This window comes from Octopus bimaculoides, chromosome 1, assembly GCF_046866305.1.
Source record: "Octopus bimaculoides isolate indiv1 chromosome 1, ASM4686630v1, whole genome shotgun sequence".
NCBI classification, from domain to species: Eukaryota; Metazoa; Mollusca; class Cephalopoda; order Octopoda; family Octopodidae; genus Octopus; species Octopus bimaculoides.
Genome location: NC_142928.1, coordinates 130,244,584 through 130,264,151, shown reverse-complemented (window position 1 = coordinate 130,264,151; position 19,568 = coordinate 130,244,584).

Genomic DNA, 19,568 nt, shown 5'->3' with positions numbered 1-19,568 from the left:
ATTGCCTCGGCGAGGCCTAAATTTCGAAGGTCGTGCTTCACCACCTCGTCCCAGGTCTTCCTGGGTCTACCTCTTCCACAGGTTCCCTCAACTGCTAGGGTGTGGCACTTTTTCACACAGCTATCCTCATCCATTCTTGCCACACGTCCATACCAGTGCGGTCGTCTCTCTTGTACACCACAACTGATGCTTCTTAGGTCTAACTTTTCTCTCAAGGTACTTACACTCTGTCGAGTATGCACACTGACATTACACATCCATCGGAGCATACTGGCTTCGTTTCTTGTGAGCTTACGCATGTCCTCAGCAGTCATGGCCTATGTTTCACTGCCATGTAGCAAGGCTGTTCGTACACATGCGTCATACAGTCTGCCTTTTACTCTGAGTGAGAGACCCTTTGTCACCAGTAGAGGTAAGTGCTCTCTGAACTTTGCCCAGGCTATTCTTATTCTAGCAGCTACACTTTCAATGTACCCTCCCCCGCTACAAACTTGGTCACCTTGGTAACGGAAGCTATCAACTACTTCTAGTTTTTCTCCCTGGAATGTGGTAAAGGTTGTTTTCTGCACATTTTCAGTGTTTATTGCTCCTGAGCATCTGCCACATACAAAAACTATCTTGCAAGTTAGCCTTCCTTTGATATTGCTGCACCTCTTATGTGTCCATAGTTTACACTGGGTACATCTTATAGAGTTTCTACCTACACCTTTTCTACAGATCGAGCAGGGCCATCTACCTAAAGGGGCTTGTGTCTTGTCTACCTTCCTACTTATTAGGACTTTGGTTTTAGCTAGGTTGACTCTAAGGCCCTTCGACTCTAGTCTTTGGTTACACACCTGAAACTTCTCCTCTAGTTCTGATAGTGACTCAGCAATTAGGATAAGGTCATCAGCATAGAGGAGCTTCCAGAGGCATCCCGTCTTGGATTCCTGTGTTATTGCTTGGAGGACTATGATAAATAGGTGGGCGCTGAGGACTGAACCTTGGTGGACCCCTACCTCTACCAGAATTCTTCACTGTACTCGTTGCCTACCCTCACCTTACTGACACATAAACACACACACATACATACATACATACATATATATATATATATATATATATATATATATATATATATATATATATATATATATATATATATATATAAAAGATAATAAGAGTGAAAAAACTACAGAAGATTTGTGTTACATGGTTAAAGTATATATTTAAATTGTCAGAAAAATGTTATAAAATTTTTTTGGTATATAAACATTGTATTTGGAGAAATAACCGGTTTCGTGTTGTCTTTTCGTATACATATACGAGGGGGTGCTGAAAAGTTCCTGGCTTTGGGTAAAAAGAATACAGGAGGATCAGTTAATTATGATTTTATGCAACATATTCCCCTCTCTGATTCACACATTTATTGCAACTGTCTTTCAGTTTTTCTAAGCCCTGTAAAAGAATTAGAAAGGTTGGGCCTCTAACTGGACCTTTCATGACATCCAGGTGCCGAGTTGCAAGCCAACTGATTTTTCTTGGTTAATTTTTGTTCCTGCTACTGCTTCGTATCCTTTGATGGCATCTTCTACACGAGGTAGCTGCCCTTCATCAGATACGATGATGGTGACATCATCTGCATATGCCGTCGCTCTCCTACTGTAACATAGATCACGCAAGTCTCCTCCCATGGCCTCCAACCTCCGCAGCAATGGCTCAAGAGCCAACACATACAGAAGCGAGGATGGGGCAACCCTGGCGAACTGAACATTCGATCGCGAACGGCTTCGAGAAGAAACCGTTCACCCGGACAATTGAATCGATGTCGCTATGCATAATAGCATTGATCCATCCACGGAAAGTCGGGCCCAGTCCGACCGCCCAGACTAACTGACCTTGGCTTATGGAGTTCTTGTTTTTATAACTATCCAAAACTAGCCAGAAGGAGAAACATATTGTTGAAAACAATAGATTTTGTTGGAGGTCTGTTATCTCCATTCCAGCCTCTGGTGGCCTAGAAGAGGTTAGAAGGGTCACGTGGCGAAGACATTATTCTTATTTCTTTATTGCCCACAAGGGGCTAAACATAGAGGGGACAAACAAGGACAGACAAAAGGATTAAGTTGATTACATCAACTCCAGTACGTAACTGGTACTTATCGACCCCGAAAGGATAAAAGGCTAAGTCGGACCTTGGCGGAATTTGAACTAAGAACATAGCGGCAGACGGATTACCGCTAAGCATTTCGCCCAGTGTGCTAATGTTTCTGCCAGCTCGCCGCCTTAATTCTGCTTTATTCTGTGAATACATTATTCTGCTTAGCAAAGGCATCTGGCAAATGTAACTGCTGTCACTCACAGAAAAATTATTGTTTTACCATGAGAAAAGTGCTGTTGAACTATTAAGTGAAATTTAGCTATCGAGGGTCGAATCCACGCCATGCCTGCATGAAGTCACTACAAATATAAAGAGATTGAAAACATAAGTGCTAGATTACGGGGACGCCATCTTGAAAAGACTAAACCCGTAAAGGCATGGCCACAGTCTAATGATTGAAGCAGGTAAATGAATGTGTGTGTGTGTGTGTGAAGCAAGTAAAAAAAAAATGTGTGTGTAGAGAGAGAGAACAGCTTCCAACTTTCTAAGCTAGGATTACGAAATCAAATCCACATTTTGTCACAAGTCATCAACCTATAGTTTTAGCCTGTGGCACTAAGAGATAAATGAGAATGAGATGACCTCTTAGATCTTTATGAGTTATTCACGTGTGAAATGTGATACAGAGAAGTCCTTTTGTTTTGACTTGACCTTGTGTCGCCCACCAGGAGCACACATCTTTTCTTCCCCCTTTTTCTTTCCGTCGACGATGGGGAAGCAACATCATTATGCGTAGAACAACACTGCTTATACTCTCTAATTACCTCGATTTCCTTTCTTTCTCTAGTCGTTGCAGATGAATTTACTACCTACACAATGGACTTGAGATCTACAAATAACTCCTGTATACAAACAACCCGACGAAGTTGTATTTTCTATACTGTACCATCATAATAATCACATAAATAAATACCCATCTTAATAAGCAATTAATATTGTTCAGCAATCGTTTATACGATGTATCGATACACATTAGTTGTGTATGTATGTATGTGCGCGCGCGCGCGAGTGTGTATGTTCGTATGTATGTGTGAGTGTATATGTATGGATGGACAGATGGTTGGGTGGGTGGGTGAGTGGACGGGTATATGAATGTGTGTGAGAGTGTAATTTCTCATTATTACCTTGTATAACAGAAGAAGAGTCGGTTTTGTTTAAAGCAATAAAGGATCTTTTGTTACAATTTAGACAACAAATCTATTGACGTAAATGCCACGGGTCTTAACTACTAGTTTTGTAAGCGGATATTTTCAATCATATGATGATGGTGCTGCTGCTACTGCTGATGATGATGAAACGTAATCTGTTTACCAATCCAAGATTGTGTCACAGTAGTCTACAATTGCACAAAATGTTATATCTCACGTTTACGAAATGATATTCAAGTTCAATGAAAAGAAAGTTTCAAATTTCTTCTTAGGGTTCGAGATTGTTAGTGATTTGGTAATAGTTAAAAATATAGCAGGTTGTTTATATGCATGTGAGGCTGCGTGTAAATGATATAACAATACCAGGCCAACATTTAATAGTAACCCTTACTTCACCGCACATATAATATCTAAGTTGCTCATGAACCATAAAGTTTTAATATTAAGTCAACACAGTTGAGGAATAATTCTGTTGCATTCATAATTAGTTGATTACAAAAGCTCTGTACTAAAGCTTGCCAAGACAAGAGAGAATATACACAGTAGATTAATTTTGGCCAGTTAAATCGTCATAGCCAAGCTGAGCAGACTCGTGAAAAACGACTATTACAAAAGGCGAGAGGATATGTGTCGTAGGTTCGCACTCTAAAAATTGGTGCTAAAACTAATCTTTATATAACCCTTGTAGGGAAAAGTTTCAGAAGGATCTATCGCGTGAAGTTTGACGGCTGATTGGCCAAGAACTCGGACCCTCACGTGAACAAACCGTTGTTATGTTGTGACTTTTGACTTCGTTATTTGATGACTTGGTTTTGAGTCTCACTACAAAAGAATGTTCCATATTTTGGGACTGCAAATCTGTTACTTTCGGCTACTATTTTTCCTATAAAATTTTCGAGTTATTGTCGTTTTCCTGAGGTGTTTTTCGCAGTTTATGGCGTAATAGAGTTAATCTTCTTTTATAGAACCTCAAACTCAGCACCGATCTGTTTCAAAAACTTCTGTGAGCAAGTGAGGTACAAATTTTGTTGCAACTCTTTTCATTCGCAATTCTTCGCTTAAAATCTTTTGGCAAGTGCTCCAGGACACACCAGTCATATCAACAAGTTCGTCAATTGTTCGACGACGGCTCCCCAAGATCAATTCATGAATTTTCGTGACGTTTTCATTTGTTCGGTCGCCCCGAATGAGGCTGGTCTTCAAGCGACAAGTGACCATTCCTAAAGCGAGAAAAATTACTCGTAAACTTGTGTTTTGCTGATGGCAGCGGCCTTGTAAGCTGTTTGAAGCATGACAACTGTTTCGGCCACAAATTTCCCTAGCAGAAAACAGAATTTCATGGAAGCACGCTGTAAGTGACTTCAAGCGGCAGAAATCTGAACTACACCCACAGAGAACGTTTCCGGTTACGTTTTGGTACCCCCCTCGTATATATGTGTGCATGCGCGCACGCGTGTCTATATGCATGTATTTATAACTGTGTGCATGTATATGCATATGTATATTATATATTGTAGGTATTTGTATATGACTATACATTTCTACATATATATTTACACACACATGCGCACACACTTTATGTACGTACATATTTACATATGTAAATCATCTTGGCCATAAATGTGTTCTGCTGTGTTTTGCTCATCTATGTGTATCGTCTACTGAAAATAAGGTTGGACAATTGCCACACTGATGACACCTATTCAGACTCGCCGTCTTGTCTTCAGGCAATCAGATTGTGTTTTCTTTAATGGCATGTTAACTTTTGGAGAAATCTTGGTTCTTAATGTTATCTCAGTTTCTCCTTTGGAGTTGGTACCAATTGGCATCAAGCGATTGGTCTATCCACACTGGAATCAGAGATAGTTTCCATTAATGAAGTATATATCTGGTAAGTTATTTAACTTACTCATTCGTTTTTGCTGTTCAAATACATGCCACTGGCTACTCCAAGTTATTTACCTTATCTCATTTTCGTTTCATATATATATATATCGTTAGTGGATCATATATCCAAAAATGAAGCACACTCTAAAAGTTAGAGCAGTTAAATATATGCCTGGTCATAGAGTGACCAATGGTTTCGCATCCATGAATCGCTTAGCTTTATAGACGACTCGTCAGGCTCCAATGGCTGCGGGCATATAACCTGTCTTCAAACTGGTACACACACACACGCACTGGTTTTGGGTAAAAGAAAATACCAGAGGATCAATTAATTATGATTTTATTAAATATATTCCCCCCTCAGATCCACACATTTATTGTAATTGTTCTTCAGTTTTTCTAAGCCCTCTAATTTTTCTTCAATACATTATAAATTTGAGGAGGATTTTTTTGTATGTGTATACAGGAGTTGAAAAATTGATTTAACCATGATATTCTGTCAATCTGAAGAGCTAGCCTTCTATATCTGCATTGGTTTGTAAAATGTACAATAGTACTATGCAATTTATAGCACACATACTTGTATTATATATTGCATAATTCATTATACACTAAAATAAGCTATTTTTGCATGATGTTGGCTGCGAAACGGCTGTCACCCTATGGATATCAACTGGTGAAATAAATATATTCATCTCATACCTCCTAACTTTCTTTATATTATATAAATTTTCAGTGATTGGATTTACTGGATTTCAACTACATAGGACTACCTTACACTCCTACGTATTAGTTTACTATGTGGTGTATAGTCGGGTCCACTAAAGGAGCCTTTTTTGTGATTACCATTGGATTAAACAAATCCATATATTGTACATTAAATGTATGTATGTGTGTGCGTGAATGTTTCTTTGTTCTCTCCCCTTCTTAACTCTCCTGTGTGATCCTTCTGTGCGGCATTCGCCATAATAGATCGCTGACCACTACACATTTATAGAGGAATGTAGGTTATACATCTTTAGATTGTATACCTGACTTTCCTACTATGTAATTAAAGAATATAACGGAACGCTGAACTCCAGACTATCAACTTAAACAATACTTTATTTAGGTGGTAAACATACATATCTTTAGTTCTTGTTGTTACAGCTTCTGATTGTATGAGCATAGTTGTTGGGACGTTGTTCTGTAGTTGTGAGCGAGCTGTCGAGTGTAAGTCCGAAAGATGTAGAGAGACAGCTTAAACATACGTCCATGCTCAATCGCTGGCCAGCGAGAAAGAGAATGAATTGAGCGGGAAACGCTTGGTTGTTTAATTCTACGCATGCGCACGGCGTTAGTACAGAGCTCCTTTGCCAGTGCGGAAACGCACGATAAATGAAATCTGTTAGAACGCCTGAGGCAGGATGGCCACTGAAAAACCACCCACAAGATGTGGTACAAACACACACAAAGAAAATTCAAAGAAATGAAATGTACACTTGTGAAATACATGCATGCAACGTATAAATGAAATGACAATGACAAAACAACCGTGATGACAACTGTCCAGGAAACTGGAATCACGCGATGTAAAAGTCTGAGTGTTTGTTTTCCCTGAAAGGAAAGAAAATGTATGAGTGCACAAGTGTGTGTGTGAGAAAAAACACAGAACAAGTGAAAGTGTCTGTAGTATAGACTGCGAAAAATCTCAAAACACCGAGATAGAGTACATTGATGAAGACGTCGGCGCAGGAACTGCTATAGCTGTGTTCTGTATGTGTGGTGGTAATGATGTTGACAGTGGTAATGATTCAGTTGAAACTTGGCGACGTCGGGGGGAAAAGCTTGTAATTGATAGTAGTAATTGTTGTCGTCACGGTGGTAATCTTGGTTGGCACACGACGCTGGTGGCGAAAAGACTGTTTGGTGATGAGTGTTTGAAGACGTACGCTTTTACAGAACGATCGACAGACAAATCTCTGTACGACCATTAGCGAAAACCTCGAAGAAAAATTTTCTTAACCCAAGATGAAAAAACGACCGTGCGAACTCAAAAAGGAGAAATGGTGACGAATGGAAAAACAGAGGACTCCTTTTATTTAAACGTGTCACACGGTCGAAACCAAAATATATATCAAAGATGATATACAGGTAATTACGTTATACTACGAACATTAGTGAATTCGTAAATACCAGTAATGAGACGATAGAAAAAAAAAACAACCGTATGAAATGAATAACAAGAGTTATTGTGTGGCATAAAAGATGTATGTGTATGTGAGAGTGTGAAATGCGACATATAAAAACATAATAAAAAGCAGGCCGTAATTCCTGTCTGTTTTTCGTGAGTGGAAAAATCCACTCTAACAGAGGCGAGAATAAAAACCGCTCTTGTTGAGTCGTGTTGACTATGGTTGGAGATGTTGGTAATATGTAGTTCAGTCTCCATGGCCGTATTTGTTCTTTAGTCGAGTACACTAGTTATAAGTTGGTAGTCCAGAGTCCATGCTGCGTTTTTCTTCGTCGGGGGTCACCAGTATAGAGGAAAGTGGGTTATTGCAGCTCAGCGGGCTGCGTGATCGAATCACGTCGGGGGTCACCAGTATAGAGGAATGTAGGTTATACATCTTTAGATTGTATACCTGACTTTCCTACTATGTAATTAAAGAATATAACGGAACGCTGAACTCCAGACTATCAACTTAAACAATACTTTATTTAGGTGGTAAACATACATATCTTTAGTTCTTGTTGTTACAGCTTCTGATTGTATGAGCATAGTTGTTGGGACGTTGTTCTGTAGTTGTGAGCGAGCTGTCGAGTGTAAGTCCGAAAGATGTAGAGAGACAGCTTAACACGTAAAGAGGCTGTCTCCAGAGTTCGAATGTTCGAGACACTCTTGACACGTCCATTGCTCTATGCTGGCCAGCAAGAAAGAGAATGAATTGAGCGGGAAACGCTTGGTTGTTTAATTCTACGCATGCGTAAGACTACGCATGCGCACGGCGTTACTACAGAGCTCCCTTGCCAGTGCGGAAACGCACGATAAATGAAATCTGTTAGAGCGCCTGAGGCAGGATGGCCACTGAAAACCACCCACAAGATGTGGTACAAACACACACAAAGAAAATTCAAAGAAATGAAATGTACACTTGTGAAATACATGCATGCAACGTATAAATGAAATGACAATGACAAAACAACCGTGATGACAACTGTCCAGGAAACTGGAATCACGCGATGTAAAAGTTTGAGTGTTTGTTTTCCCTGAAAGGAAAGAAAATGTATGAGTGCACAAGTGTGTGTGTGAGAAAAAAACACAGAACAAGTGAAAGTGTCTGTAGTATAGACTGCGAAAAATCCCAAAACACCGAGATAGAGTACATTGATGAAGACGTCGGCGCAGGAACTGCTATAGCTGTGTTCCTTCTTCGTCGGGGGTCACCAGTATAGAGGAATGTAGGTTATACATCTTTAGATTGTATACCTGACTTTCCTACTATGTAATTAAAGAATATAACGGAACTCTGAACTCCAGACTATCAACTTAAACAACACTTTATTTAGGTGGTAAACATACATATCTTTAGTTCTTGTTGTTACAGCTTCTGATTGTATGAGCATAGTTGTTGGGACGTTGTTCTGTAGTTGTGAGCGAGCTGTCGAGTGTAAGTCCGAAAGATGTAGAGAGACAGCTTAAACACACGTCCATGCTCAATCGCTGGCCAGCGAGAAAGAGAATGAATTGAGCGGGAAACGCTTGGTTGTTTAATTCTACGCATGCGCACGGCGTTACTACACATTTTTTTCCTCTCCTTGTTTCTTTCTGTTTTCCTTTCTGTTGAAGAGCGTAGGCTCGAAACGTTAAAGACTTTCTCTATTTCCGAGCGTTATACTAATATATCCATTTGTTTACACCACCTGTCTTCGTCTGTTGTTTTTTCGTGAATTCTCCTATACATATATATATATATATGTACTTGCATATATTTACGTGTACAAGTGTATGTCTATGTGTGAGTGTCTATATGTGAGTGCATGTGTGTATGTATGCACGCATGATATATGTATACCTTTTTGAGTATGCATAATATATGTATATATAATTATTAATTTATTTAACCTCATCTCTGAGAAATATGTGCTTAATCCTACGCTGCATTCCGTTAATTCACCTTGAAATTAGAATTCAACCTTTCAATTCTTACTAGGTCAGACACATAAGCCCAACATATCTTCTTTAAAAAAGGCTTTCTCCAATTGCATTAAGTTGTACCTTAGCAAACCACTGTATCATTAACTATACCCATCATACTCAAGTCTATTATAATCAGATTAATTACGATAATGCCATGTAAATTACTACAGATAATACTACCTTTTGATTAGTATTGTTAATGTTTTCGTGACAGTGATTGAAATGTTAAATACCTCTTTAATCTCATGTTGAAGGCGAAATAATTACCTCTGTAAATTCAGGTTTGAAATAAAATATTTCGTTTTATTATCAACAACAACGTTTTTATCATTATTGTGATTGTTGTTGCTGCTGCCCTAAATATTCTGATTTAGGCTCGTTGGAGTAAAATTTGCCGTACACTTCACCCTGTTAATATATCAAATACTGAAATAACACCGGAATACATTCCATCAACAATATCGTTTCGATGTTACTTTAGCGTGCGGTCTTTCGCTATGTCTGTATTTTACGCAGTGAAATAATCTGATTTGGGCTAGGATTAGGATTTCGGTGTAAGATCAGGATCAGTGGCGTAGCTAATAGGGGAGCAGGGGGGCGACCTTCCCCGAACAAATTTTTCAAAATTAGCACCTTTTCAACAATTTTTTAAAATTCTTCACTTATGTATATCAGTAGTTGTAAGTTTCATACATATTGACATTGTTACTGAAACATGAAATTAATGAATGTAGAATACAATTACATATATTGTAACTAATGAAATATTTCACGTAATATAAGAGAAATGAGCTAAAAATTACTTGCTATGTGTCACGGTGCCTTTTTTTTTTCATGTACTCGCTCCCCTTAACTTTAGGATCTGGCTAGCTTCTGATTAAGGTTTAGGGTTAGAGTTTAGAATTAGGTTTAGAGTTAGGGTTAAGGTTAGACTGTACACTAAAGTGTAAATGGCCAAATAAACACACGCTAAAGTGACACCGTTACTTCTCTTACTTTATAAACATTGACTTCGAGTCCAGATGTGATAATTGTGGAGAGTCTTGAACTCTCATCATCTGATTTCGATTCCAAATTGGTGCCATTTCATTTCGCTGTATCTCTAATGCTTCTAACCTCACAAATATTTAACCACTTTTCCATCAAAGTAATTCGAACTTTATGCGTACACACGCATATATGCATGTGCGTATATCAGTATAGGCATTAAACGAAACTATTGTTGTCATTCAGCATCAAGGATGACTTAGTACCTGCATGTACTATGCTTTCGCTTATTGTCTTAGGAGTCCATATTGACGCAAGCGGTCGAAGACTCCCCCACTTTTCTTCCTCTCGCCATTGACCCAGTGGAACGTCCAGGATCCGACAGCCAGAAAGAGAAAGGGTTACACCAGTGCTCGGTTGATACATTCTTTATCGATCTTCGAAAGAATAAACGACAAAAGCTGACCTTAGTGAGATTTGTAGACAGAACGCAGAGAGCGGAACAAATATCAACGTTTTAACGAGTCTGGTAATTGAATACTTCACATAGATATCAGTAACTGATTCCAACATTGTCACAAAACCAGGTGGAGATGACAAGTAATTTAAATATGCCCAAGTACTTGGCTGGTATTTTATTAAAGCGATTCTGAAAGGATGGAAAAAAAAAAAGATACCAACCTCGGTAGGATTCGAGCCCATGATATAAATCGAAAGAAATACCGCATATTGTCTCTTGTGCCTCTTATTATTCTGCCAAAACACAGTCTCATGTAGGTGAGACATAATAATAGTAATGCGAACGATGGAACATTTTAACAAAACATTTATATCTGAAATATACACTTAATATATTTTTCTGGACATATAGTATTGTTTCTGGTAAAAACAACAACAAAAAAGTGAAACCAAACAAAAAAGAGAAAATGTATAAGTGCAGGCATGCGTGTATGCTTAAGAGGCACAAGCACGTCTCACTTTGCAACTATGAGGTTTCGAGTCCAGTCTCACTGTACAATACCTTGGGCAAGTGTTCTCTACTATAGTCTATAGTCTCGGGCCAACCTGTGTCTTGTGAGTGAGTTTGGTAGACAGATATATATGTATGTGTGTGTGGGGGTGTCTTTGTATTTATGTTTGCCACCCGCTACTGCTTGTCAACCAATGTTGGTTTGTTTTCGTACTCATGACTTAGCGGTTCGGCAAAACCCGACAGAATAAGTAAAAGACTTTAAAAAAACTACTGGGTTCTATTTCTTCAACTATGCCTTTCAAGGTAGTGCCCCAGTATGGCTACAGTCCACTGACTGAAACAAGTAAAAGATGAAAGATAAAAATGATACACATTTAGTAGGTTTGGTCATTAAATCGCTGTTGGTATTATATAGAATTAGGTAGCTGCGTCTGAAGGTTCTACCACACTAATACTTATATAGCTTTCCATATTTTTTACTATTCTGAACGTTTGCATTTACATATGTACAACAGTTATTTGAATAAAGCAGTAGAGACTTCGTGTTTAGGCTGGACTGATTTGGTAGACAAAATTGACATACCGTTTGGTGGTGGTGTAGAGGCAGCCGTTGATCTGTTGATCACAGCATGATGTAGACAGGCGCCATGGAGAAGATGAAAGCGGAGACTGGCTGGTGTCAGAACATCATTACCGGAGACGAGTTACGTGTGGTCTGTGGCGCGTGCCAAAGACCTAGAACAGTCGAGAACTACCGTTCTTATTGAGATTAGTGGGCTCCTAGAAGCTGGTGATTAATTTCTTGCGTACGGAAAAATAAACTGTTGCACCAACGCAATTGGACAGCTGGAAGCCAACCAATGCAAACAACAGGTTCGTTTAATCACGAGGTCATGTGACCGCTGGAATGAAAAGGCCTTGTGGAGCCGATACTTGGGTAAAGCCTATATAAGTCAAAATGAAAACATCTCACACAATGATAGTGTAAATCACTTCTGCTACAACTGCATACACTAATTCAGCTATTTATGTGAAAATCGTTAATGATTATTAAAGACAGAATAAATAAAAAGAGTGAAAACACCTGTAGTGAGGTTATGACAAAAGACTTGTCAGTTTATATACACCATTTACATCAGTACAAGGCTTCTTGCCATACAGGCAACGTCAATCTTATATGAACATCGTGTTTTACAGGAGCTGGAGATCTACAGAAATTTGATAATTAGACTGATCTTTCACAACGATGCATATTCACGAGGTCGTGTTGATTCTTCATCCAACTCCGGGTTGAGTATAGAGATGTGAAAATAGCTATTAGATTACACGCGCTGGGTTGAGTATGGAGAGTGAAAAACAGCTATTAGCGAGAGAGAAATTCACCCTGGACCTTAAGCAACTGGGTCCCAATTCATTCTGCTTTTTCTCGCGCTAATAACGCTTTATTTAAAGCCTCCGTTCATAGAAAGTTTTAGTGATTATAATATGAACAAAAAGTTCTGATTGGCTGAAACGAGGTCTGCACGCATGATAAACTCGTAATTCACATATAGTCGAAAATGGGGTAGAAATCAAATGTTTTACAGCTTATCATAAAACTGCCCGATAAAGTTCTGCGTTGTACCTGAGGGTGCTTGGGAGTTCAATACCCCAACTTTTTATAGCATTTAGTTAAGCTTCTAGAACTTTCGGCAGATCTATTTGGCGGGAAAATTCACCGAACCTACTTTCAAGTCTAAAGTTTATTCGGTTTGTCACGAGTTGATTGCTGTCGCTCGAGTTAAGCTGGTCAATGGAGATATATTTCTTTGGTTGTGTGAATAATAACTGAAGCACATTCGCTGACATTCAACTGAAATATTTATTGTTGGAGATAAATATATTTGGTGTTGGTTAAATACAATGAACAACATAAATATTTGCTGACTGGGATAGAAAGAAAAACATGAATAGAGGCGCATGTCGCTCAGCCGCTTTCAACATTCTGCGATTAACAATGGCAAAACGGTCTTCTATAGGGTACGAGAACATTCGAGAAAACTATATAACGCAGCAGTCTCACGCTGATTAGTCGATTAATAGACTGATCACGTGAAACTATGGTGGTTTGCTTGTGTTGTCTGACCGAGTATCTATCGGCTATGGTTTAGAATCACCACTGCAGGTTATACACCAGCCGATCTGACAGGTCGAACCATGTTTACGTAGGTGTTAATGCCATTTATGGTGACACGGTAAATTTATCGTAGCTGGCGTAGTCTAAGTGGTACAAATCAATATATGGAAATGTTATTTATTGATTGTAATGTTACTATTAGTCTGAATGTGCTTGAAGCACGTTCGAACCAGTGAACAAGCTACTTACTGTGTTTTGTTACGGATAATATATCCCGTTTGTTGACAAATGGTATGTATACCCCCAGATCAGCTAGCAGCGTCACCTACCCAGATCGTGGGATGCAAGCATTTCGGAGTAGTTATCTTCTCTTCAGTCACAGAAACCAGGCAGGCAGCACTACGAGCTGATTGAAGAGACTGACTCTCTTATGCTTTTCCAGTTGCCACACGGCAACTGGTAGCGCTGTGTGGCGGCTCACCGTAAGTAATTACAGAGGGGGAATGCTAAGCAGTGATAAGTAAAATTGTAATGTTATTATCAGTGCGAATATACTTGAGCCAGGTTCGAACCGGTGAACAAGCTACTACTGAGTTGGCACAGAAAATATATTCCGTTTATTGACAAATGGTGTGTATACATCTAGATCAGCTCGCAGCGCCACCCAGACTGTGAGATGAAAGCATTTCGGAGTAGTTACCTTCTCTTCGGCCGCAGACATTTGGCAGGTGTTACGAGCTGGTTGAAGAAACAATTTTACTTATGCCTGCTTAGTGCTCCTCCTCTTTAAGTTATTTTTTGAATATTAAGAATGTCTGACTGTATCTCAAAATGTTGCAGTGATATCTACACATACTGTATATATGTTGTATTTATATAATAAAAACCGTTGAATCTATGTTGGACTCATACATATGAGCATACACTCGCGCGCGCACACATTTACGAATGTACGTAAGAGTGTGTGTGTGTATTTTCATAGCATATGAAATAATTCTTTTCTTTTTAGAACGTTGGATCTTGAAAGGTAAACTATAAATAATAGCGTATAAATATTGGGTTTAAAAATCCCTTTGGATTGAAAATGTCGAAGACGACCATTTGACCATAATGCTTACACGGATGTGCACATACAAATACCTACACGCATACACCCGGACCTTTACTCCTACATCAGTGTGCATACATACGTATATGTTTATCCATGTACATATACACCTCTGTGTGTATGTGTGCGTGCGTGCGTGTGTATGTGTGTGTATGTGTTTGTGTGTATAAACCACAAAGGACGATTCATCGCATTATTAATATTATTACATATATCAGTTCTTGGACACTGCATTACATTTGAATTGCTATGTGGTCTGATAGCCGAATTCGTTAGAAGGACTTTCTGTGATACCTACACGATTCTCTGTCCATAGATACATATATGCGCGCGCACACACATTTTAAATGTATTAAATTAAAACGCATCGACAGGATATCCGTGGAAGAAAACGACTGCCAGGTGATCAGAAATTTTATCACTTTTAGCTTAATTACCCGCGCGCACACACATACACAGACAGACACACACACACACACACATCTATCTATTTATACACTCATTCATTCATGCATCCAAGTGCGCGTATTTGCGCAGCATTTGTAAAATCTTAATGTAACAGACAAGTTGTTAGTAATAGAGAAAAAATAAACGTGCATTGATGTAGAAATTAAAGGAAAACGACCCAGGAAAGCTCAAGATACAACGTATACTCCAATCATGATTTTAAAATCCTATTAGCACCAATTGGGGTAGTTGGTTATTTTAGTGTAGTTCCAAGTTAAATCTAATCTAACATCTATTATCAAGACAATAGCGTAGCACAGAAGGCGGTCTGTCCCGGCCGTCGTTTTTATGAGGGTGTACGGAGGTCTGCTGCATAAGCCTGTGTAGGCTTGGAGTCCGGGGGTGGGACGTGAAATTCAAGGACTGCCCGGAGCACACTGCATTAGCTTAATGGTTCAGAGCACCGCGACGCGTAATCACGGAGGTGTGATTTCGAGTCTCATAGCCGGCCACCAACACTTTTTCTGCATAATAGGGGTAGCTTATCCTGTTCAGGCTATATTATTAGCATTATCCTGCGTTGAGAATTTAAAATCACTTCTTTAACTTTCTAAGACATCTCAACGCTTCTAAAGCAAACTTCGTTTGTTTGTTTACGTTCATCGTAATTTGAATTTGATATATATATATATATATATATATATATATATATATATATATATATATATATATATATATATATAATCTGTTCTGTCTGTCTGTTTGTGCGCTTATAACTCGAGTATTGTCCATCCGATCGCGCTGAAGTTGTTAATTTCAAAGTGAGAATCGCTATTTTATGTCCTGTTTGTCCCGCCATTAAAACAGCCAGTCGCTCAGACAGCCGGCACATATCATTTCGCTAGCACCAAGGGGAGTACAGGATGACAGTCAGCCAAAACCGTCGCTATGCTGTCTCTCTTCTTTCCTCTCTCTGTGGGGTTAATAATCTTAATCTTTAGTTACAGTTTCTCACTCAAACTACATAATAGGTAGAATTGTCGGATTAATACACTAGGGTGTTTTGAGGGACATTTGGCTGCTATTTCTACCAGGTCTCGCTACCATATAGAGGTCTGCCTCATTGGCTTAATCATACATACATACATACATACATACATATATATATATATAAAATACTTAAAGCAACAGGCGTCAAATACAAAAGCCAAGGTCCATGCAGTGTCATGGGCCAAAAAATTTCCAGCTTCTTGCCTAATGCGAGCCTAGAGCAATCTCTTATCTCTTACACTATTTCAGTATTACGTCTGTATTGTTATATGAGATACTGTCCTATATATTATATATTCCTTGTGCTTTCCAAAACCGAGTTACAGATTTTGACGTATGGGGTGTCAAAAGATTCAGTACTATTTTGGCTACAAATTAAACTTAATTTCCATTCACATATTTGCATTTCAAAAATTTGACATAATCTTTTCCATAAATCAACTATCGTAAAAATTTTATACGACGACGTCACATTTTCTATATGTGTGTGTACCTTAAAAGACATCAATCATCACGACACACACCTTCACTCACTCACTCTCTCTTTCTCACCCTCTTTCTCTCTCACATACACACGCACAAGCACGCACGCACAAGCACGCACACACGCACACACACACACGCGCGCACGCACACACACACACACACACACACACACGTCTATTTCATATAGACGTACATACATCTTTCGCTTTCTTTCTCTGTTCTTTTCGTTTTCTCTTCTTTCAATTTCTGCTCTCTTCAATTTCTTACGGATACAACTGCTTACAAAATAGGGATTAATGTATAATTTCTTTCTATGTTCATAATTTTCTGTTTACAATATTGGGAAAAATAAGACCCCAAAGAAAAGACGTAATCTCTCCAGAAACAAGTATAAAACAAGGAGGATTGTAGAAAACCGAAGGCGAGAGTTTGAAGAGAGAAGCTAGATGAGATTTTCTCAAGGTCAGCAAATGCATGTTGCAGCACTTAATGCTGGTCATTAAATCAATGTTTTAATGATTAGACAGAGGTCCAATTAAATTGCTCTCAGAAATAGACCACGTACAAATTCGTTCTTCACACCTCCTGAAGCTATTTTCAGATATGATCAATCCCATTCTTACAAAAATAATAACCCTGTCCAAATTGGTATGCTAAACACAAAATGTCTTTTCTGTGGAGCTTTAAAATTTTCAAATGAAACAAATGGTATGTGCTGCTCAGGCGGTCAGGTAACATTGCCAGCACTACCAGCTCCTTCTCAACCTCTCATGGATCTTGTAGAAGGCATTTCCATCCAGTCAAAGGATTTTCTGAACAATATCAGACAATACAACTCTGCAAATGACATCGTTTGGTGCATCTAAGAAGATAGGTAAACATGAATTTACGACAACGTCAAAGTTCAAGGGCAAGTCTATCACCTCATTGGTTCCCTGTTACCCACAAATGAACAACCACAGTTCCTCCAAATTTACTTTAAGAGTGATGTAGGTGTCACATTTCAGATGAAGGATCGTGTTAGACACAGCGCCGACTGCTGCAAAAGAGAGTATATCCACTGACAGCTTCTCAGTGCGTTCAAAAATTACATAACGCTGAAAGGTTAGGGCCTGAAATACTCCAAACAGACGCATAGCATGTTGCTTAGTCGAATTAGCCCATCATTTACTCCACGAATGTTTTGTAGTCAATGCTGCACTTTCCCATATCACCTGTTTCAACATAACTGTAATATATTGTATACAAACTATGCTATTTTAATCCTGAGCAATGCCGGGTGTCTCTGCTATAGCCTCGGGCCGACCAAAGCCTTGTGAGTGGATTTGGTAGACGGAAACTGAAAGAAGTCCGTCGTATATATGTATATGTATATATATATGTGCGTGTTTGTGTGTCTGTGTTTGTCCCCCCACCCAACATCGCTTGACAACCGATGCTGGTGTGTTTACGTCCCCGTAACTTAGCGGTTCGGCAAAAGAGTAAGTCCTCTAAAGGCAGTGCTCCAGCATTGCTGCAGTCAAATGACTGAAACAAGTAAAAATATAAGGATGAACAGAAGTCATCGTGCTGTGTTGGGTACATCAGGGTATGTTGATTTTTGTTTATTCTTTATGTGTCTTGACCATACGTGCACTGATGAATAAAAGATGCAGCTTACTGCATAGTTTTGCTGTATTAATTATGAAACCAGTGGTTTGCCGTTAAGTTAAAAGTTTTTAGGAGGTTAGCTTTGAAAGTTGCATTCCTCGCGATCGGTAAACATGTGCTTATTCTGGTAGTTTTGACTTATTAAGCCCCTCTAAGCGTGAGGCATTACTTTAAAAATAATAACCTTATATAAATTATATTATATATATTTATGGAAAAAAATGATGGGTTTTTTTTCCTTATGAGGTTTTTTCACGCTGACTACTTGATAAATTCTTATAAAGATTTTATCCTTATATATATATATATATATATATATATATATATATATATATATATATATATATATATATATATATATATATATATATATATATATATATATATATATATATATATATATATATATATATATATATATATATATATATATATATATATACACACACACACACACACACATACATACATACACATACACACCCACTAAAACTAAAGTAGCCGCATTTGCCAAAGCCGATATTTACCTGCGGCTTTCTGCTGCGAGTTCCAATCCCGCCGTTGGTAACTTTACCTTTCATCTACTCAGCACGATAACCATAGTATCCGCTCAATGCTGATTCAGCTTTCTCTCTCTTCACCTATCACATCCTGGATTCCCCCATCTTGTACGAGGGTGGGCGGGTCGAGAAAGACTGAGTGTCTGTATCTGTTCGTGTACCTAAAAACCATTAGCAAAAGCGTGCTTCATAGTGATACTAAGTCATCCTCGAATGTGAGTTAAGGCTGTAATTATATCCTTTCTGCTATAGGCACAAAATGTAAAATTTTGGGGGAGGGGGCGGAATTTGAACTCAGAACGGAGCGGCGGGAGAAATACTGCTAAGTATTTCGTCCAGCGTGTTAACAATTCTGCCGGCTCTCCACCTTTTTTAAGTTCATTGATTCTATCTATCTATCTATCTATCTATCTATCTATCTATCTATCTGTGTGTGAGTATGTGCGCGCTCGCTCGCACGTGTTTGTGGTTGTGCGTGCGTGTATATTTAGCTTTTACTTGTTTCAGTCATTGGACTGCGGCCATGCTGAAGCACCGCTTGGAAGTGTTTGGTCGAATTAATCGACCCCAGTACTTATTATTTTTAAAGCTTGGTACTTATTCCATTAGCTTGTTTTGCTGAACCATTATGTTATGGGGACACAAACAAACCAATACCAGTTGTCAAGTGGTAGGAGAGGATACACACACACACACACACACACACACACACACACACACACAATTACGACGGGCTTCTTTCAGTTTCCGTTTGCTAAATCAACTCACAAGTCTCTGCTCTGCTCGAGGCTATAGTAGAAGTCCAAGATGCCGCGAAGTGGGATAGAACCCAATAT